This window comes from Athene noctua, chromosome 4 (genome assembly GCF_965140245.1).
Source record: "Athene noctua chromosome 4, bAthNoc1.hap1.1, whole genome shotgun sequence".
Classification (NCBI taxonomy): Eukaryota; Metazoa; Chordata; class Aves; order Strigiformes; family Strigidae; genus Athene; species Athene noctua.
Window position 1 is genome coordinate 84,207,468 of NC_134040.1, and position 23,155 is coordinate 84,230,622.

Sequence of the window (23,155 nt, forward strand, 5' to 3'; positions counted from 1 at the left end):
AGCATAAAGCTGGGAGAATGGAGGAAGGGGGGGGGTGTCACCCTTGGTCCTCCGAGGCAGCCACTCCGTGTATGGGAGCCCTGTGTCCTGAAAAGGCCCAACATCGCCTCTCCATGGGAAGTAGAGAATAAATCTGTTTTCTTTTTTTTTTTGCTTCCACGCGCGGACCTTTGCTTCACTTTGCTTATATTAAAACTGCTTTTGTTTTACCCACAAGGGTTGGTTTATCTTACTTTCTTTCCCCTCTTTGCCCTGTTGAGAAAACAAGGGGAAAGGGGGGGGAAGTGATAGAGCGACTTGGTGGGTACCTGGCACCCAGCCAAGGTCAAACCACCACAGCACCGCAGCAGAATCTCAAGGATTTGCACAACTCCGCTGGGCAGGGATAACCGTGTCCTCTCCGCTGTGGCGCTCCATCCATGTTGTGATTGATCTGTGTTTTTCTTGCTGTAAAGGAGAAAAGAGGAGACAAGCGAGATAAGAAAGTGCATTCGCGTGGACCAGAGGCCGGGGGTTTTTCTGAAGGCCAAGGCGTCTGGGGAGCCTGAAGGGACACATGCAGTCATGGGGAAGGTTTGGCTGCAGACGCTTACAAAGCTGGTTGAAACAGGCCAGTGTAAGGCGTTAAAGCTGGCACGGTGTGCACACTAACAGTGGGAGATTTACTCAGTGAACCCTCAGGCACAGCTGGAGAGGCCTGCAGTGCATTGCAGGGGGCCTTGGTCAGATTGTAAAACTCCCCATCTGATCGGCACATAGGGGGTTAATGAAGTTCCCACTCAGCCTATGGCTCTATCAGCTTCCTGTCAATCTTTAGCAAAGACAATGGTTAACTGCTTATCTCACTAGAAGGGTGAGGTGTGGCCTCACAAGCAGTTATTTTCACGGGAAAGTGTGTCTAGAGCAAATGCATTAATTATGCAGCTCCAGCAGATGATTCAGCAAATATGGGTAAGCCTCTTGCCCTGGTGATGGCATGAAGGAGAGGAGAGCTCACAGCTCTCCAAGTTCCGTGCTGAGTGGTGTGCTGGTCAAATGTATGACTTCATGACAAGGCAACCGGGTTTATCAGTGTCGTTGATCTCTAGCACAGCATTAAAACGGTAATTCAGAGCGTTACTAAAACACTTTAGTTTCCAGAGCACCGTAACACACTCATAAAATAATGCTCACAACATGACTAAGAGCCTAAATAGGCCCCATCCATTTTATGGCTGGTGAACATAAGCAGGAGAGGAAGCCAGACACACAGTGCAACATCCTGGGGGACAACGCTGGGACCAGGAAAGAGGAGGTCTCCAGTCCCACTGACCTCAGTGCTCACCATCTCAGGATGGCTCTGCCAGCACAGCACTGCCCTCTGCTATTTGCCTCTTGGTGGTGGGTCTCAGATAAAAGAAATAAGATAAAAATGGCACCAACAGTGTCAGTGCCCCTTGGGGTTGTGACCCCCCAGCTTGGGTGCCAGGCTGTCTGCTCTTCTCTCTGAACCAAGGGTGCTGCCTTCATCCTGGGGCGTGCTTCTAACATGGTGGTACCCCCGTATCCTGACAGGGGCACATGTGGAAATTCATACTTCTGACGTTGCAAAAGCTGCCTGAAACATGTCTCAGCAGGAGCCCAGGTTTTTCCCTCCTTCTGACATTCACATTCCCAGCAGAATAATTCCCAGAGCCCTGTGAAGTATAATATCAGCACCCGAGGAAATGCAGGCAGATGCTGATAACTGAAGGTTGTGCATCTGGTGACTCTGTGGTCTTCTCATGGGTAGGAAAAGACGTGATTTCCTATGGGATCACCTCCTGCACATCAGTGCTGAGCACTTCCAGACAGAGATGCCCCAGCTGCAGGCGCCGTCATCCGCGCCCTGCCAGAGCTGCTGGTTGTCTCACGTACCACCCCAACGGGAAGCAAATGTGACATCTGGTAAGCTCTCTCCACCTAAACGCCTGCTTTGAAGAAAGTATCTTTCTGATCAAACAGTGCCTCCTCAGATTACTGTCGATCCAAATGAATTTTCTCTGAATGAGCCTGATACTGCCTGACACAAGAACGATCAAATTTGTCTGAAACTGCTTGAGCAAAGTGGAAAAGCATCGTGCAATCTGACAGCAGCCTCGGTGACAAACAGCACATTTTGTGTTAACCGCACGGAGTGTCTGCTAGTAGATTCACAAGTGACCGATGCTTGTCAGGCTCCCAGCACAGTTGTTTTACCTGAGCTATAGAGATTTCTGCTTAAGAAACAATATATATTACAGGTATTTTGCATGTTTAATCTTCAGAAACAATTATAAAATGTAACAGCAACATTTGTCTGGGCTTCCTAATGGATGCCTAAACAAAGTTGAATAAATTCTGTGAGTCTGGAAAGGAAAGACTCTAAGAAAAAAGTGTTGCTAGATAAGATAAAAAACTAGTCCACAGTCATCAAGATATTAATGATTACTAAGGTTAAAACCCGAAATCAATGCACAGACTCTTGTAGGAGTGTCTCTAGCTCCTTGAAATATTTATTATTTACCTGCTTCCATCACAACCTTTCACAATGAGGGAAATGCACTAACACAGCAAAACTTTCCACCAAAATAGGAGGTCTGTGAATGCCAGGAACGGACTTTTCTCAGTGGCTAGATGCAGCAACTTGCCTCACAGCAGGTAACAGTGATTATTCTCAGTGCACTTAGAACTGATAAACACATCTTCTTGCTTTGATTTAGCTTTTGATAGAAATAGTTGTTCGCATGCAAAACCGAGTGGCGAAAGACAGCTAGTAATTACTACCACAAGAAATGTTTGTATTTGGTTAGGAAAAGAGGAAAAGATTCTCACTGATATTTGTATATAATTCTGGGAATTAGACACTGTGTCACTAATTATCTGCCTATATAAGATTTTAGAATAATTCTCTAATCTCTCCCCCATTCCACATTTTAGCTCCTACTTCCCTGTCATTGATTTCAAGTGTAAGAATCAACTTAAGCTAGGAAAGCCAAATTTCAGACTTCTTCCTCCAGTGGCTTGCCATAAAGACCTGTAATAATGTCACTTTTCCCTGTATTTATTGACATTATGCAGATGTTAGCCATCAGGTACTAGACATCTCTTCACACTGCCAAGTATCTTGCCGCTAGTTCCAGGCAACATTTATAAAATACATTTTCTTCTGCTATCACAGCATAATAAAGGGTTATGAGTGCAGACTTTCAAAACGAAATCCTTCCAACATGAAGCTTCCTGATAGACAATCCTGGGTGCTAAAAATTCATGAAATTTGAGATTAACAAACCTTCCACAAACGGTGAGCAAGGACGGTCATAATCTTGCAGTAATAAAGCTTGTTGATTTTCTTGTAGAAAACATGCTTGCCTCACTTTTAAAATGAGACAGCCAGTAGTGACTGGTAGTGACAAAATGCAGAGAGCTTTGAGGGGATGCTTGCCCAATAGATTTTTTTCCCCATTGATGTATCACTTTGAAATAAATGTTAGTTAAAAAAAAAAAAAAAAAAAAGTCAGAGGTTTGGGAAATGAGTTGCCGGGAGATGCTTAAATTACAAAGAAAAAAAAAAAAAAGAGCCTTGGCAGCTGAAGGGCAGAGGAATTGCCTGCCCCCAGAATACCAATTGAGCATTATTATGAGTGAACTGTGAAGGTCACTGGTGCAAGATAAGGCACTGAGCGAGTGGAGAAGGCAAGTTTTGCCTCCCAGTACTAAGGAAACCCAGATCAGACTGTAAGTGATTATGAAAGTGTTTCGTACGCTCTCGAATCTGAACACATAATAAACCAAATGCGCGAGAACGGCTTCTGCGCTTGCGGTATTAGTCCTGTACTCTTAGATATGAATGCGAAAATGAGTCATCATACTTGAACATGTTTCCCTCTCTTAAAGCAATTTACATACATTGATGAAAGATGCCTATTTTTAATAGCAGAGATGCGTATACGCTCTTTTTTCTATAGGTGCCGGTTCCACCATGTGAGCTGACGGTGCAGGTGGCTGTGCTCGGCCCTCCCGGGGGTCTGTGGCTGCCAGGAGCTTTGCCCTTCCTTGCAGCATCTCCCCAGTGCAGCGGCATGGGAACGATGTTTATTCTTAGACGTGTTTAAGCTGTTGTAGCTTCGTGCTGTGCGATTCCGTGGTACGCTCCTCTTTGCAAAGGTGCTCGACAGTAGCTCAGCTTAAGTAAAGCCGTTTTCCCTCTGTGGTAACTTGAGCAGAATGGAAGCGCCTCAAGTGCAAACGCTGCATGGTGTGCAAGTCAAACGGTGATGCTCTTCCTGAAGTCAGCTGTCATTACAAGCTCCTTTTTTAACTCGAAACTTTGTAAGGAGACAGATGGAGGTTGCCTGGGAGGTTCTGTCACGTTTTGGACAGTATGTACATGCGTACAGAAAGCCAGTTCCCAGTCACACTTAGTTTCCCGTGACTTTGATAGCAGTTCCAGTACTGAACTGCTGCAACCAAGATCAGATCCTGGCACCTAATGTGCATCGCACCAACGTTTGGAAGCCTGCCTTTGCTTTCAGTGTGACTTACAGCATTTTACCCATTTCTTTGACTTTCTCGGATATCGTAGAGAGACTGATGCATAGCAGGGGGTATAGCAGGCCATTGCCGAATGCCCTTAGTCGGGCGAGGGAATCCACTCTGCTGACAAGCCCCTCAGGAGAAGGTGCCTGTGGGGCTCAGGTACACATGACACGCTAGATTTCCGAAAGTGTTCAGCACTGACAGCCAGGGCCAGATTTTCAAACAAGTTCAGTTGCTTGCAACTTTCCTTTTGCAAACAACAACAACAACAAAAAAGAGGATCTGACTAAAGCCACAAAGGGAACTACATGTCGAGGGCTTTACAGTGAATTGCCCACTTAGTGCCTCAGCAAGAGGTGAGCTCATCTGAAAATTCAACTCCAGATGTGGGGCTGAATACTTGAAAATTTAACCCGGATCTCCTTTTGAAAATCTGGTTCTGTGTTAGAACATCTGTCGCTGAAATGGTAATCAGACTATTATCCATGTACAATTTTACCATTTACATATTTGAATGACTCTTGACTCTTTCAGGCAACTTTGAGAACGTGTTTTCTTCAAGTGCGATGGGTAGGTTTTCAGTGGCAAACCCAGCTCAGTTTAAACCCAGTTAAAGCCTCTGTCTGTCCCATGGACTGCTGCAAACTGCCCAGGGGCTGTTACCCGGGCCCCCCTCCTGGTGTGTGGATGGGCCTCGTGGAGGCTGGAGGAAGCCGTGAGGGGTGTCTCTGGCTGTGCTCGGCGAGGAAGCCACTGGGCTCCTGGGCTCCCGGCCAGCGGACTCACCCGCTCTGTGGGGAACAGGGGCGGTGCTGCTCCTAGAAGACCCCCCCAGGGGTCACCCCTGATTTCTTCAGGCTCCCTCGTGGGAAGATACTGATGCCTGCTTGGGCCAGGGAGGCTACCTACTTACTCCCTGAGTGACTACAAAGGGAGCAGGGGAGATTACCTTCACTTACTCGTCAGGTTCGCATGAATCCCTCCCCTCCTCATGTGCGTCATCTGGCAGAATATCAGGCAACAAAGAGAAGAAACTAGTTCCTGGAAACTCCTCCCTGTATATTTTCTCTGGATGGGGCCTTATATGCTAGGGGCAGGCTGAGCCTTGTGCTGCTAATAAATGAGGGAAGTCATCACATCGCCTTCCAGAGATATTTGCTGCAAACAACAGGCAGGAATGTCTTTTTTTTTGTTGTTGTTACATTCTGCAAACTGCTGACAAATCCAAAGGCATTTTGCTGCCTGAGGAGGATTTGCATACACGTGTTTATTTGTATAGTCGTAGGTCTCCTCTGTTTGCACAAAACAAAATTTGCATAGACAAGTCACTCATTAAATGCACACCTTTATCCAAAACTGTCATGCAAATTGTAGTGTAGCAGCGGTTAGGGATATACAACAGAACTTTTATTACTGGCTGGATCAGACACGGGGATGTCCAATTCTCAGAGGCCAGCTTGTACTTGCTGAGCTGACAGTTCAGAGTCTTTTTATTTATAAACTGAAAAGACTATCGTACCTGGAAGTAAGGGAAATATTAGGCAGTCTAATGCCATTTTTTGCAGACACTTTTAACTACACTTTAGAGGAAATAATATCTCTTGTTTCTGCTTAGCTATAAAATAAAAACAAAATGTGAACATACGCCAGTTCTATAAGCTTCCTATTACCCTACCTAGTTGCTGTATTAACACTTCTTCAAGCATGCCATTTCATTCGCTTTATGGCTTCTGTCACAGTTTATATACAAACCGGCACCAGAATGCACATAAACATTGCTTTGTCTCATATATTCACATACATTTACCTGCATTTGACCCTGACCTACTGATCAGGTGCACCAATCTCCATCTTAGCACTTGTGTGAAGCCCCGTTGCCTCCAGCGTTGCGCTGTGCCGAGACAGCAACATCTCCCAGTGCAAACGGGTCTGCAGGTTGAGGGGCAGAGTGTATGTGAGAGGTGGCATTTTTTATTGTCAGTCATGCTTTCGTCTGCTCTTGCTCTGACCTAGCCATGGCACCAGTCCTTGCTCCACCGTCGGTTTCTTTGGTTTGAACGAAGTCTTCACCACAGGTGCCTCCTGCGCAGTGAGCCCTCCTCGATCCCATGTTCCCAAAAAACTTCTGTTTTCTGCAGTTGGCAGCTACGTAACCACCCTGGAGAGGCATGGGGCTGCAGCCCGCATCCCCCATGGCGTGGTGCAGCCCTCGACCTTGACTCAGCACTGTCTTCAAGCACTCGCTGCAACTTCTGCCACAGCATTGCCTTACACCCGCATGCCTAGAGCTAAGCCTGCAGAAGTATTCTGAAAAATTCCCCCAAGAGAGCCGGGTTATTTAAATACGACCTGGCTCTTCAGCATTTCCTGGTGGCTAGATGAGCAACAACACTCATCCCGATGTGGCTTCTGTAAATCATATTTGTAGGCACCACAGCTTTGGCAACTCACTCAAGCGTTTAGGATTGTGGTAGATGGTAAGGTACTTAACATCAGCGTTGTCTTAGAGCACCGATTTCTCCCATGACTTTAGCCTGAAACCTTTGTTTACTCTGTGCATCACCGCATATTTAAAACTGACTTGTGAATGTGCTAGAAATCGCTACCAACAGGTTTATCAGTGTGCTTATTCAGCTTTCAGTTGAAGAAAAAAAGGATAAAAATAGCAGTATACGTGTGTGGTACAACAGAAGACAATGGAAGATGATATTTGAAACACAGATCTCTATATGGGGTAAAAAACCAAAAGGCATTTATAGACGGTCTTCAAAATGTATCAACAATGAGCAGCTATTAATTTCAAGTTATCACAGGTCTAAACAGCGTAAAGCTAATATTCAGATTTGTACTGCCTTCTTTGAAGTGGTGTTATTATTCAATTATGGTTATTATTAGCAAATAAACCAGCCCTGATGTTGGTCACAGAATCAGTGTATGGCTACTTTAGAAACAAAAGTCTACTAGGTATACTGCCTGCAAAAATAAGGACATGTGTCATTTTTCCTTTGAGGGAGGGAGCCCTACCATTCATATTTTGTTCTGGTGTGACACGACCTGCCGCTCTGCTGCCATTTCCACCCGAGCAGCATTTACCGTGTGGTCTGAATAATGTAACTTGCTCAGTTATGCTGACAGTATGCCAGAAAATATTGGAAAAACTGATGCCTTTTGATAGCATTTTATGGGGAGACCTGGCCAACACAGATATAGAGGCTGAAGCAATATTTTGAAGTTAATGAGACAGCACAAGAGAAAAGAGTTACAGTTCAATTGCATTTTACAGGAGGAAACACACAGTTTGCTGGGTGGTTTGAAGGTTCCCCAGGGCCCTGCTAATGCAAGATTTGCACGAATTATAACATTTCCATAAACTTCAACCTCTAGTTATTGATGAGGAGTTCAGACTTCAGAAAATAAATCAAGACGAAGCTGTAGCCGTTAAGAAAACCATCTCAGCCTGCCACCATTTTTAAAGTAGCGCAGATTAGCACAGAGATTCTGGGTTGAAAACCTGGTGGGGGTAAACATGCGAAGCAGGACTCGCGTTGAAATTTCTGTACATGTGGATACGATGGTAACAGATGCAGTAGAATCAGAGAGTAGAGAATCAAAGAGAAGGGTGAGGCTTGAAAATGATGTGACCAGAAAAGTGTTAGAGGCAAGCCTCCATGCTGGCAGACACATTATTGATGAAACAAAAATATCTATACTTTTTCTGGAAACAAATTTAGAGACAATTAAGATAGAAGGTGAAGAGGCAGTAGGAAACTGCTTTTTGAGGAAAAAGCAAGAGAAGTGAGTATACCCAAGAGGCAAAAGAGAACAGAAAGAGACCACTTGCAAGGAAAGATAGAGCTGATACTGGAGTTGGCTGACAACTTTTCAGTCAACCATTTTTGGAAAAAAAAAAAAAAGTATTTTTCTAATTATGTTATGTATTACCCTCTGCACATTTTCCTAGAAAAGTTTATTTTAATAGCACTTCCTTAATTAAAAACATGCTCTGTCTTCTCCCAGCCAAAATGAAACACATTTTTTAGCAGCTAATTACTCCTTTGAGGTGGAGTGAGTAGGAACGGGGAAAGTCTGTAAGGAGTGTGGCATGAGAGAAAATACCTTTGCTGAAGATTTTTTCCTACATTGTTGATTCTTCCAGGCTTAAAAAAAAAAAAAAAAAAAAAAAAAAAGAAAGAAAAAAGTGAATGGAAATATTTTCCGCAGTGAAGAAAGCAAAAGCTATTCTGAAATTTTAAGATTTAAGGAAAGTTTTTAAGAAAAAAAAAAAAAATTGAAGCTCTTCAAAGAGAGCATTTTTTATGTGTCAATCACACAGGTGAAGACAAACGTGCTTCCAAAGTTACACATTTCCCCTGCTACATACATGTGAGTTTGCATATTATGTGCAGAGTGGGTATGAAGGATTTTATATCCATTTTTCATAAGTCTAAGTACACAGACTTGGGGAAAAAAGAGAGGAGGATCAGACTCCAGAGTTATTCACATTCATCCTCATTTAGGTTAGTAAGGCAGTCCTGATGCATACACCCTATTGCTAAAGCCAAGTAATGGCAAAATAATTGCTGTTTGACTGGTGATGGAGAACACTACAATAACTTATTTATCTGCTCTGTACACAAGCGGGAAGCAAAGCACCGCTATCTGAAGCCATAAATGGTTCTCAGACTTCAGCAAATTCGGCACTCTGTTACGGTGCTTCAGTGACTCTTGCTGCTCAACAGCTACACAAATAGCCCGAATGCAAACACGTTACCTAATCAGTATCTGTGTACTCAGAGATATCACGGCCTACAAATATATACTTTGATAAAGGAGAGTTCATGGTTCAGATATTCGTTCTTATAGAAATGCATTAAATAAAGGTGAAAATGAAGAAATAAGCATGTGACCATGCAGCCTGTCAGCAAATTGCTGCAAACAAATGTGGCCTTGAATATACAAAGATGTGTAAACGTGCATTTCTTCCAAAACAGGTCTCTGCCTTTGCTTTAAAAGAGGAACAGCCCAAAGAGGGCAAGAAAGAGATATTCAAAGACGCACAAGTGGCTTTTTCTACTGGTAAAACGCTTTGGCTGACACAGAAGCACAGCAGAAATTACAAGGCCATGTATATTCTGGAGGGTGAAATGCTGGGGTTTCAACCTCAAGCCCCAGATTAAGGCTGACATGTGGGTGATTCCCACAGCCCTTCCCAAGGGGGGTGAGTTTCCCTTTAGGCTCCCCCCCAGGGTGGGGCGGCCTGGCAGACAGAGCCATGGGGTAAAGGAGCCCCAGGGGTCCCGCATGAAGTAACCAAGGGTCAGGTGTCCCACGTAGGGAGAACAGCTGGGACCCCTGGCAGGAGGGGCAGTGTCTGTGTGTGAGGGGGATGCCCTGTGCAGAGTTCCCTGCTGGGGAAGGACCTCCCGCCTCCCTGGGACTGGGCTCCACTCAGCTCTGGCTTTGGTAAACGCGGGCTGTGCAGAGATTCAGTGTGTGGCTTCCTTGGTCTGATGTGTTTGGCTGGTTGACTCGGTTGTCTCCCGTCCCTTCTATGGGAGACTCCATGTCACCCTTTATCCCACCCACTGTTGGTCGTGTGGTGTCGTTGTTGGGGTCAGTGGGATTGATGTCCATTATGTATAACCTGACTGACTTGTTTGTGCCCCCAGCGCTCACCCATGTGCTGACCCTTCTGTATCAAATACAATTTGGTTATCGGTTCATCTTCATGCTGGCTGTGTCCTTTGTGCTGGGCCTGATAATTGGCAAAATAGAGGGAAAACCCAAACAAGTAAAGAAAAGACTCTAGAGGAGTGAATGGAAGTTTTACTCTATTCTACTGAGAACCACAGAGGAACTTGTGCTATTTTTCAAAGCTCTGTTTATGACACTTTCTGATAAATTAGTGGCAAGTCTGTCTTTCTTTATTAATCCTTTTCTACCTCCAGCTGATATTTAAACAGAAATTGAGGCCTATATTATACTGTTCTTCCAACAAATAAATGATTATACTAGCAGAAATGCACAGCCTCAGCACCTACTATTGGATAACAGAATAGGCATCATGAATTTCTGCTCATCCTTAGTTATCAATATTATTCACATCACATTATTAAAGTGTCTCCTACAGATAAGATGACTTAGAGTATTAAAAAAGTGGAAGTTAAATACAAATATAAATAAAGAGAATGCCTGGGTTAGAAGCACTCATTTCAAAGGTGAAACTTTTAAGGAGTATGGATCATTGGAGTTTTATTGATACTCAAGAAACAGAGATTATAAGGGAAAGAGAAAAGCTATTTATATTGCAATGCTGCAGCAGTAATCAGGATTTGGGCAGTTCTTCGGTTTCTGAATAACATGGCCATGATACAGACAGCCTTTACCCAAATACTGCATGTCAGAAAATGGCCACTGACAAAGCAACAAAGAACTGTTTCTCCAGTGCCAGCCTGCAACGGGTGGCCGAAACAGAGTGCCCCCTGCCCCAGTTCCCCTTTCTCTGCTCCCTGTGAATATACAGATATCTGTACGGCTATCTCTTTCCCAGACTGGTTATTGGATGACATAAAATAAGCATGAATAATATTTTTTTTTCCTTTCACAAGCTCAGAAAAATCCTTTCCCAGTTCATTGTAACTCATATTTCTTCTCTCTTTGAATAGCAGTGAGCTGCAGAGACTTAGTGTGTTTTTTGCCTTGTTTCTGCTTGGCTTTTCTCTGGACCCAGTAAATCCACTTAATGCTTTTCTGGGCTCAAAGGCTTTTTTGGCTTTTTTTATCTGGGCTTCTGTCTCCAAGACGTTTCGCCTCAGGACCCTGGCCCAGGGTTTTCCACGTTACACAACCCTTCATTTCCTCTCCTTTGCAACCAAAGGCTTTGTCATTTTGGGGGAGTTGATGTCAATTTACAATCTCGCCTAACGTGACACGAGCCACAGCAAGGAGAGGGTGTAGGTCAGGCACCTCCAACCTGCAGCCATCCCCGGGACTCTTCATTTGCGGAAGGTGCCAGCAGCCGCGAGCGAGGGAGGCACTGCAGCCTCCTGGCAAGGCGTCGAGCATCCCTTGAATGACACGGCAGCTCTTTCTGCTGAGCCTTGGCTGGCACACAACAGTCCTCTCGACCTGCTGGGCGCAGGTCTGGTCTCTCACAAGGAAAGCGTTGCAAAGCGGATCAAACGCTCACGGCAATTCGGGGCCTAAATGTTGCTTTGGCCAATCTTTAACGTGCTGCTGATTGATAGCGAAATTATTCCAATTCCCTGATTGCAATCATGTGTCTGGGCATGCCTCTATAGATGCCGCTTACGGCAGTGTACCACGATCCCCTTAAAAGGCTCAATGGATAAAAGGCACAGCCGCTGTCCTTCCTTGCCTTCCTGCCTGATTTGGCTGCTGCTTCTCAAGTCCTGGGTACAAGCGAAAAAAAAGTCCTCTGATCATACTGCTGGCACTCTTCTGATTTTTTTTTTTATTTTTTTTTTTTTTAGATTCAGACTACTTTTATCTTTTAAAATGAAGGGTTGGATGTTGACTGGAAAATCAAAAACATTTTATTTAAATTTAATAATTCCCAAATGTTACGATTTTAGAAGTTAGTACCCTGAGGATAAATTAGATGATTGCAAGCCTTTTTGACGTGGATGCGGGCTGATACAATCAGCCCGTGGCATTAGATGAGTTGTAATGGAAAGAAAGAATCAATGTTAAGTAGGTTCTACATTAATATACATTATCTTGTCTAAATATTTATTTTTCATAAAGTATTTGCGATACTATTGGGAAATTTTTAGATATGGAAGATTAAATATACTGGAGGCTAAAGTACTCCGTTAATGCACAAATTAAGGGCTTGATCCTGGAGGACTTAGTCTTGTTCGTTTCAGTGGGGACTCTTCCTGTGAATAAGAAGTGCACAAGAGTAAGCACAGAGTTTTAAAACACCATTGTGAGAATACAGGCACCTTCTCTTTCCTGATCAGTTCCCGTTACACAGGAAAACAATAGCACCATACTTGTACAGAACAATTCTCTTAACACAATTCATTTTTACATGCATCTGTTTTATTTTCTAAAATACACGTGTGTTTTCGATTTGCCTGGTGACTACATATTCGTACGAATGCATAGCAATTGGCCAACCCTCCGTTCTATTTACATTTTTGATACTATGCAAAATGCCTTTCAGCTGGTTGATTTTACTAGACAGCGTTATTTGGAAAGAGCATTGTTGGATTCTGGCTTGATACATGGAAATATTCTTGCTAGGAATCATCCTTTCAGTGAACTCCACTGGTCCTGCCAAACTGGCAGGTTAAGGGGGAGTCAGGATTCAGCACCTGGTACTGAAGGGGGTGGACGGAGAACCTGGGTACAGCAACCTTGTCTCACCAGGCACGGGGAGCTTCACCACCATGGCTCCTTCCAGCCTGAGCCCAGCAGTGCCGGGTGTTAGGTAGGGAATGGCCCATGAGAGGGGACCCGAGGTGCGGAGCCATGCCGCAGCGGATTTCATGCTCCTGTAAACGATGCCGTTATTTATCCTGCTCCAGGTCTTCCCTTCCCTGTCCTGGGGGAGGACAAAAAAATAATCCTTGCAGAGCAGAGACTAGAGCTGTCCTTAGCTGGGATGTAAGTCTGCGTTTTATGTGTTTTTGCAACATGTTTACCATATTTCAAGTACGGCTGGTGAATTTTGCCTAAAAATCTTGAATCTGCGTTTTTGCGACACAACTCTGGTTATTTTTCCCCATTTGCGGAAAAATAGATTTTTACTTAAAGAACAATATAGGACAGCTAGGTCCAGTTCTAAATGCAACAGTGTCCAGGCAGAGTTGCCATCATGGCAATGTTCTGATAAGTAGAATATGTTTATAAGCAGCTACCTGACAGCGTCATACCATATATCACAGAAGCTGCTCTTATGTCTGAGAACATAGGATGCTACTGTCCCCTTTGCAAGACAGTTTTGTCCTAAAATATATCTGCATTTACCCTTGCTAGCAGATGACAGTTCAGACAGGCGTTGGTGCAGCAAGGCTCATTTGGTTTCAAAGGGGCTGTGAGAGTCGCAAGTCATGTAGATGGGCAGACCTGAAGTGGAGAAGAAGAGAGACAGATATTACCTGATCTTGTTTAGTGATCCTATCTCAGATATACAGCGTTCGCAACTACATTTTCTTATAAGGGAGCACTTTGTTCTGTTACTCTAATTACTAGTCAGTGGGAAGGAAGGCGTCTTGTGGAACATGTAGCTCCACCCCAAATCAGTCTGTGGCCTTTCAATTGAAAAAAAAACCCCAAACAACTTTTTCAGGCAAACTCCTCACCTAAATTCAGTTGAAATGTTTTTGGAAAATAGAAGAGATGTCATTTTTGTGCGTTCACACGTGAACAGCCTCAGAGTCAATGCAAAATAAATGTATTTAGGCGCAGGCGAGTTCTGAAAGTATCATTAAGTTGATCTTTAAAGCCAAGCTATACTCAAATCAAGCTCCATACTGACATTAAGACTTTAATTAATGACTTTGGAAACATACCTGGTTTTATACGCCAAAGTGGGGGTGTCTACCTATGCAAGGGTGGTTTTACAGGACTCTGGGCAGATGATCAATTCTGGCTAATAAGTTCACTATCTACACAGGAAGCAGGAGAGGGCAGCATCCATTTATATTTTCATTGATGGAGGTGTTGCCTCCTGTCAAATGACATTTCTTTAGACTTGCTGATAATTACCAGTTTATGTCTAATACCTCTGAGATTGGATAATATTATTTTGGTGTAACTAATTAAGGCTTAACAAGTGTCTATAATTTTTTTAGAAGTTCTTATATGTATTTTACTAATTTACCCCTTTCAGCTGTCAGGGTCATATGCAAAGACGTGACGTAAATAATTAATCATAAGATTCTGTTCATCTATTATTCATTCACTTAAGTGGGGCTTTAGTGTAGGGATTTTGTTTGTTATGTTTATGGGAGGGGATGTCTCTTAGGTCTTACTGCAAACATTTGAAAATATTTGAAGGACTCCCCATAAAAAAATTTCTCAGACATGCCACTAGTTCTTGGCTCTGCTGCTGGGGGGAAGGGAGTGCATGTAATAGCCAAAGTAAGCAATTCATTTCATATCCTCTTCTAAAAGGAGTAAGATTGTGTCAGCCCTTTTTGAGGAGCCCTTTTGAAATCCTTCACAATATTACACAGATGTTGTTTCCATACTTAATTCCTGTAAGCAGCGGGGAACTTAAAGAATTAAGAAAAAGGTCTTAATATATTTTCCAGATTCTATAATATTTTTTTTTTCTTCTAAAAACCCTACTCAGAGGCAAATTCTTTGGTAGATATTTGAATATGCAAATCAGGTGATAAATTAAGTAAATTACATAAATGTACTCTTACGCAAGTTATATACAGTACCTGTGACCAGGACAAATCAGCCCGTCAACCAAGGGGCGTGTGTGGTTGAACATCATTTTAGTATCCTTGACTATAGCGATGCTAACCCTGCCTTCTCTTTGTGTAAACGTTATTCAGAAAGGCACATACAGTGAAGGTGAACAGTGATTTAGCTCTTTACCTGCCTGGGAAATCCCTCAGCTCCTCCTGAATCAAAGGTAAAGTGACCTTTATTAGCAGCATGCCGTATTTCCTAAGCACAAAGTGATCAGTTAACTACCTCAGCTTTTTGGCACGCTCAGAAATGAATTGACTTTCCTTTTGGATGGAATTCAAAAAATGACCAGTGTCCCCTTCTGTCATTTTTATGCAAACCAAAGAGCAGGGCAGCATGCCATCCACAAGCCTCCAGCTTTGCCCTGGACTTGGTGTGTGAACAGGTGATTTAGTGGAAATAAGCGCAGCTATGTCTGAAGACTCAGCTCAGCCCCAGTTAAAGCCACTTCTCACCGAGCCTGGATTTGGACCAGAGCAGAGATGCAGGAGAAAAAAAAAGTGAACAATCGTATTTTCATCATAAATGTTACTCGCCTGCTTCTGGAGATTCTTTCACGCTAACAGAGCCCTGCTGGCAGCTGTTGACTTGCCCTTTGTAGTTTCACCACCATGAAAACGTTATCAAGATGGAGTTTTGGCTGCAGTCTCTCACAACTCCTCCTTCAACTTGCACCTCTTGGGATGTGGGAGAATAAAACCCCAAACAAACATCAGAAAACCAGGAAATTCTCGGTTAAGATCTCCCCGCAAACCACGGGGTCAGGGAGAGCTGCGGCGAGGCACCGCACTGTTTAGGTTTTCACTTTCACTCACGGTCTCAGCTCTCCCTGGGTCTCCCAGGGGACCTTGCAGCCTCCTCGCAGTGCTTAAAGGGGGCTACAGAAAAGATGGAGAGGGACTCTTGATCAGGGAGTGCGGTGATAGGATGAGGGCTAATGGCTTTAAACGGAGAGATAGTAGATTTAGATTAGAGGAAAAAATTCTTCCTTGTGAGGGGGGTGAGGCCCTGGCACAGGCTGCCCAGAGCAGCTGTGGCTGCCCCCTCCCTGGAAGGGTTCAAGGCCAGGTTGGACGGGGCTTTGGGCAACCTGGGCTGGTGGAAGGTGGCCCTGCCCGGGGCAGGGAGGTGGGACTAGGTGGTCTTTAAGGTCTCTTCCATCCCAAACCATTCTATGTTCTGAGTAGCTTGTCAGCTGCAGTGTCCTTTGGAAAGGCCTGTGTGCAGCTGGAGAGTGGGAGAAGCCGTTTGCTGTCTCCAGCATGTCCAGGGAGTCAGCAGCAGTTGCTACTCGTGATGAACTAGCCACAAAGAGCTGTTCAGAAACCAGAATACTGCTAGGCCAGGAAGTTAATGCATTTCTTTCTTTTTTTTTTTTCCTTTTTTTCAAAATGGGAAAGTCATGAGGGGTAAAGACCTGCACAGGCTGGTTTGGGGTGGGTTTTCATCCCACATCAGTTACCTCCACTACAACAAGCTAAAACCTGAGGGCATTTGAGGGTCTTTTTGTCCTTGCTTCAACCTCATGCAAATTTGGAGGAGAAATGATCTTGATCTTTCCTTTCTTCATACAGCCCGGTTAAAGCTGAGATAAAATGCACCGCATGGAATAATGTATATTGAATACCACTAGGAGGTAGCCTGGAAATATCCCTAAAAGGGAGCTCTGCTGTTTAGTTATCTCGTTGCTATTTTCCTGACACAAGGCAAAGGCAAAACTGTGGTGAGCTTAACAACTGCAAAATAAAATGATGTGGCACTGTGTGCTACGTTTCTTCTCCAGCTTGTTTCCAGGGATAGCCAAGGGCTTTATGAAAATTTCTAGACATGATGCTGCGAGAGGGCAATCTTATTTGTTACCTGTGCAGCCAAACTGGGGATCGTGAGAGGGCCCAGGGACTTTACCAGAAGCAAGGACCAAGGTAGCAGTCAGGCTGATCAGAGCAGGGCACACTTCCACTGTCAAGATTTCTGTAATTTCAGACCCTGTCTCGAAAAGCCAGTCCAGCAGTCGGGGCGGGACTGTAGGCAGTCACATCCTGGTACTGAGGGAAAGGCAAATCGGCGGGAGGATAAAATTTCCATTCTGTGGCTGCTACAGAGGGGTGATAGTGAAATGGTATGTATCTGAGAAAATGTTTGGGTCTAATGCCAGTAATGCTGGAAAAACTCAGACAAACCATTCTTCACGCAGAGGCAAATGAACGTGCAGATTAGCAACTGGAAGAAGAGCAAACGCAAAAAATGTTCTTCCTGGCAGGCACATCCACAGTATAAACACTGACCTCCCACAGGAAGAAAACAAGAATGTGGTATGTTCTTATATCTGTGAAAAGTGGCGTATTCTGGCTCTAAGCAGTGCTTACATTTTTAAGCACTTCGCATATTTCTGCCATTTCACAGTTGCTCGTACCCAGATCTCTGCTGATGGCTTTTGAAAAAAACACCAGAGATGTATTTCTCTGGAGTATGATCATCCTCCTACAAGGTTCATTGTCACTGACTGCAGGAGGAACAGGACTTCAGTGCTGTTTTGTGCACAGGTTATCTTCATCCATTTTAAAATGAAAGCCATTGTGGTATTTTGCACTTCGTGAATGGGAAAACATAATCACTTCCTTTCAAAATTATGGAATAAAACATATTCTGCTCTAACACACTGAAAACTCCTAGTGTAAGATATTGATTCCTATTGTAATTGGGTGAATCCAGAGAAAAAGCATTTAAATCCATATTTGGATTACACTATCACTTGCAGTATAAAAGGAGAAACTTCTCAGAAGTCCAGCTGTGTTATTTTGGAGTAAAATTGCAGTAAGTCATACGAGAATCAAGTTTGATGGTGTATAAGTAAATGTTTACCACCCTTGTTTACTGCATTAGCAACACATGAGTCAGACCTGTACTGATTATTCAATTTTTCACATTGATCAGCACTTCTTCCTTTAAAGTTTCTTGGAAAAAAACCCACTAAAAGCTTGGTTCCAATTCAGATACCGTGATGTGAGGCGCAGCTGAAAATTTTAAACTACACTCGGTGTCACAGATATTCATATCTCTAACTGAAAAGCTAATGATAATTTATTCTGTTTCACAGATAATGACTCTAGGACCCCAGATTATTTTAGTTTTCTACCTGTTTTTCCTTTAGATAATGCATTTCAAACCCAATAATAATAATACTCTATGTTATATGAGTGTGTTTCAGGTCTGTGATTTGGTGTTACAACTTCATGCCTCAGTCAGGTAACCTATTTTCTCACTGCCGTAGAGAAGAAAGAGTGTTAGGAGCTATCACACAGCTACAACAGTGGTCCGTTGCCGTGAGAGCTCACAAACCTCTCTGACTTTCTGTCCAGAAATAGGGTGTAAATGTGGAATCCAGCAACCTGGGCCGCAGAGTACATCGAGGCAGAAATTTCTCCAGGTGTTGCCGTTGCAAAACTGAATAGCACATCACTGGAAAATAACACTTGGAAATACAATAACTTGGAATCACGGGTTCCAGAATTAATTATTTTATTTGTGTAAATAAAAATATCCACCGATTTATGACAATGAATGAAGATTAAATATGTTTTCCACCCAGATTGTACTACTAATATACACAAATACAGGATAAATCTTTTTTTTTTTTTTTTTTCAATCACATACTGATTATTAGAATGCAAAATTAAAAAAAAATTCTTCACGCAAATTTTAGTGACAAGATTTTAGAAAGTAAATGTTTAATTATAAATACACAGAAATCTCTATTGATATTTTGTTATACTTTCTGAAGAAGCAACAACTGTACAAACTGACAACAAAGCATTGCAAAGGAATTAGCATAATGACCCCAACTTAAGAAACCTAAGTGGCGATGGATGAGGCCCTCGTATCGGTGAAGATGGATTCACGTTATAACAGACCGTGTGGTCCTTTCGGAGTGATGAAACATTACTGATGCAGTCTGGGATGTAACCTCACTGCAGCTGGGACTTTTGTGGAGAAAACCCGTATAAGCCACTAAGAAAGAGACAATCCAATTTATATAACTTATTCGTTCATAAGTAGAGTCTAAAGTATGTAAAGTTGGATTTTCGTGTGTGTTAGGGATTTTTTTTTCTTTTGTGTGATTACATTCATGAAAATATTTAGTCTGAAATATATATATACAGTCATATCTAATATTTTAGGAATCTTTTGGATCATCTCACATTATCTTGGCTGTTCGCAGCTGAACTGAAATTGCCAGAAAGCTGTCTGAGCTTGATACAGCTTGGAGAGAAACTGACCCCTTAGTAAATTCAGCAATTCAGACGTAGATAACTTTTTTCTCTGTTCTGTGATTTTTCTTTGACGAAATAAGAATTGAAAAGCCATACAGAAGTTAGAGCTAAAGATAAAAAGAAGAAACAGACATTAAACTTAATCTCCAACCTTAAAATGCTGCCAAACTTAATCAAGATTGACGTTCTCGCTATCAGGTGATTAAAACCTTTTAAGGAGTATCGTGCTTCAGATGTGTATACATGTACGTAAAGTTAAGTCGCGGCGTATGTCTAAAACAATCTTACAGAAACATTTCTATATTTGTTAAACTTTACAACAATTTTATGTGAGGACACGCATTTCTGTCTGCTCTTCGTTCTAATTTTTTTTCTAGTAAACATATTTATGGGTTATAAAACTACTAGTATATACTAAGAGAGAATCCAGTCTGTTTATGGTGGAATTGCCAGGCGAATGATATGTTTCAGTTCCACTGTAAATCAGCTTGATGGAGCGGTAATTGCTTGCATCAGTTAGGAACTTGTATTTTATATATTTTATGGTATATTAAGATGGTGACTGCAGCTGTGCAACTTAAAATGAAATCTTCCATCACATGAAATCTGACTGGTCTTTTCTGTGCTTACTGTTATCTAAACCCAAACCATCATTTCCAAGGATTTCTTGTCATTCAGGTCCCATGTAAGAAATTCTTGGCACTTCCATATTTCATGTATTTCATGTATTCACATTTCATACTTACCGTTTAGCTTTGAAAGCCCTCAGAACTAGAAGCTACATGGTTTGTCAGGCGAGGAAAATCAGTGCTAGATGTTCCTTCAGCTATAAGGAACTGAGAGTCGTTCAGCTCCTCTCAGGATTTTCCCAACCAACCGCGAAAAAGCGAGAAGCGCATCCCCTGTGCTGCCGGTGGTGGACAGCGTGCCTCACATGTTGCCTCCCAGGTGGTGGCTTTTGCTCGCTTAGGGACACAGCATGTTGCCTCAGCTGCGGCTTTATTGCTGCTCTATCCCAAAACTGTTCTCCAGAGCAAAGGAAGGGATGCTCCGTGCAGCTCTGTTAGCTGAAAAAACTTGGTCATAGCCGAAGCGGGCAGGCTGGGAGGCTGTCCCTCTGCCCAGACATCCCTTCTCCTCTGTACCCCTTCCGTAACTGGATCAGGGTGACTGTATCTGAGCAGAAATCAGAACACAGCTCAGCCAATATCCATCACCATCCTGCTTCTTGATTTCCCTCCATCACATGGAAGCTCCTTAGGAGGAGGACGCACTACTTTCCGATTTCGTCTCATCTGACCAAAATTTAAAATCGTGCGCTGCTAGTGTATGTGGCTGCAAGCATTCAACAACCCAAATTCAATCCAAGCTAGTTTTGATCTTGCGGATCACATACACTCCTCTCTTGAATGGATGACGATACCTGTTTGGAATAAATTTCTGGTGCTGGCACTTACATTTCCAAATTAAAAATTTGTTTTCCAAATACATTCTTTAATACTTGCTTCAAATTTGCTGTTTCTACAAACATGCTTGCCAGTAAATGCAATAGCTAGAACATGCACAGTAAGCAAACACAAAGAGGGCATTGAAACAGTTGAAGAGAATGTGTTTATAAACTGAAATGAATATTCATCGGAAACTTTTTTAACAGTACTCACCAGTTCTATATTGGAATACTGTGTAAAGTTTACACTCCATATAAAGAGTTACACTGTTCCCTTGTGAAATCCGTCTTCTCCACTACCTCCATATTGGATATTTGCATTTTTAGAAATACCATCTGCCAAACCCCACACAGACTGCAAGTGATTTCCTGGTTATATATTTTGGATATTCTGTGGTTAGAAAACTATGGAGCCATATTACATGTCCTATCCTCCAGAACATCTGTGAGACTAAAACCACATGAATGTAAGCAAGTCAGCATGATAAAAATGATGGAGAATTTCAGCTATGTTGCATAGGCATGCTTGTAAAATTTTTGTCACTTTTATAAATTTACCTCTGTATATGTGTTACTTTCTTCTTGTCCGTTCAAATAGCTTTTAAATATTATTTTCTTGCATTTGATCAAGCCAGCTTCAAAACTCTTCTCCCCCTACAATCTGTACTCTCTATTTTCCCTCCCTCACCCCAGGATTTTTTGGCAACATCCATCTAGGAAGGCACCCAAAACGTAGGAGCTGGGTTATTCATTAGCCAAAAATTAGTTCGACTTTCACTTCTTTTGTGTTATGTTTTCTCCAGATGCGAATAAGAAATGGAAAGCATACAGGTGGTTAAAACTCAGCTTTTGGTAGACCTGGTTTGCTATGGAAGGTGATCCTACGTGCCATTTTACCACATGCTCTTTAACCAGAACATTTGCATTCGTGTGAACCTGGTCAGCAGCTGAATGGTGTCTGCGAGGAGCTAGTGGGTCATCCACGATGCTTTAGGTTTGGTAAAACCTGAGACTAACTTTTGTGCCAAGTCATTTCCTCCCTGAAAAATGGGGATCTTGGGCCTAGTTTTGGTTCTGTCGTGGCATTGCCGGGTATTCTTGACAAATACTTCACTTGTCAAGCATTTTGTGCTTCAACTTCCTCATTTGTGAGACTTGGATAATATTTATCCTTCTCACAAAATTGCTGGGCTCAGTCATCGCTTATTTCTTAGGCGCTTTTGCAGAAGCAGTTGTTATGTTGCTATGTCAGTGGATCACATTGTTCACTCTTTAGAAGCTGACAAATTGGTAAGACAATTGAAAAATATAAAAATGTAAGTGTGTGCGAGAAACCCCATCCTGCAACATAAAAATCACTATAAAAATCAAATGGTTATAAGTCTGCTTAAAGACTGAAGGAGTAATCCAGGGAGAGTAGCAAAACGTCTAAATATTAAGTATGGGTTTGGTTCTCTCATTTGCCTCTGGGAGCGTTTTAGAAAACTGCCATTGAGAGTCAGATCACAGAGACTTTACAGAAGGCTGTTGTAATTCATTATAACAAAGGATCTGCACCTACAAACATGAATATTAGTCATTTTACCAACGTGATGAGTCTCTCTGGAATTTATGGTGCTTTTACTGGGGCCTTAAGCTATAATTTTGTCATGAATAGTTGGTATGATCAAGCCTCTGACCACAGAATTGTTCATAAATCCGTTGATTGCCATTGTGGTCTCTCTCTGCTTCATTAAAACTTTTCCAGAGAAGTTGCCTTATTTAGGTCTTTTTTTTGGTATTTTGCTATCGTATGTATATGTTGATATGTATATGAGAGAGAGTGAAAAAGATTCAGGGTTTTTCACTTATATATATGGTGGTTATATATACATTTATGCACTATCTTTTAAACCATCATATTCTTAATTCCTGTGGGGAAAAATGACCATTTATGATAGAAATAGTTTAACTGTAAAAGGAAAGATGACAGTCTACATAACTAGATTTCTATTAAATGTATTTAGTATTTGAAAGCTGTTTAATTTAGTATTTGAGAGATGTTTAATACAAACTATATTTATGCATATTTTATATTCATATGTGCATGTGCGTCTATACATACATTTAAATATATAAACCCGATTGCTTGCAATGGGAGTGCTGTAGCAAAGAAAGTGAAGCCTGGTTTAGCTAAGAAAGGAAGTACCTATATTTTCATAGCGATTTTCAAAACAAATTATTTGTATTAGTTCGCTACCCTTATCAAAAGGAAGTGTGTGAAATATGGCCCTGCTGAAGTCGATGGCAAAGCTCCCGCTGTCTTCAAAGGGATCTGGATTTCACCCGGTGTATTTTCTCAAAGAGAGCTGCCAGTATCATCTGCCAGCTGGAGATCTAGCTAGATGTGGGTTAAGACAAAAGAAATGAATGTCAGCATTTCATGCATGACAAAAGATGGAGGCTT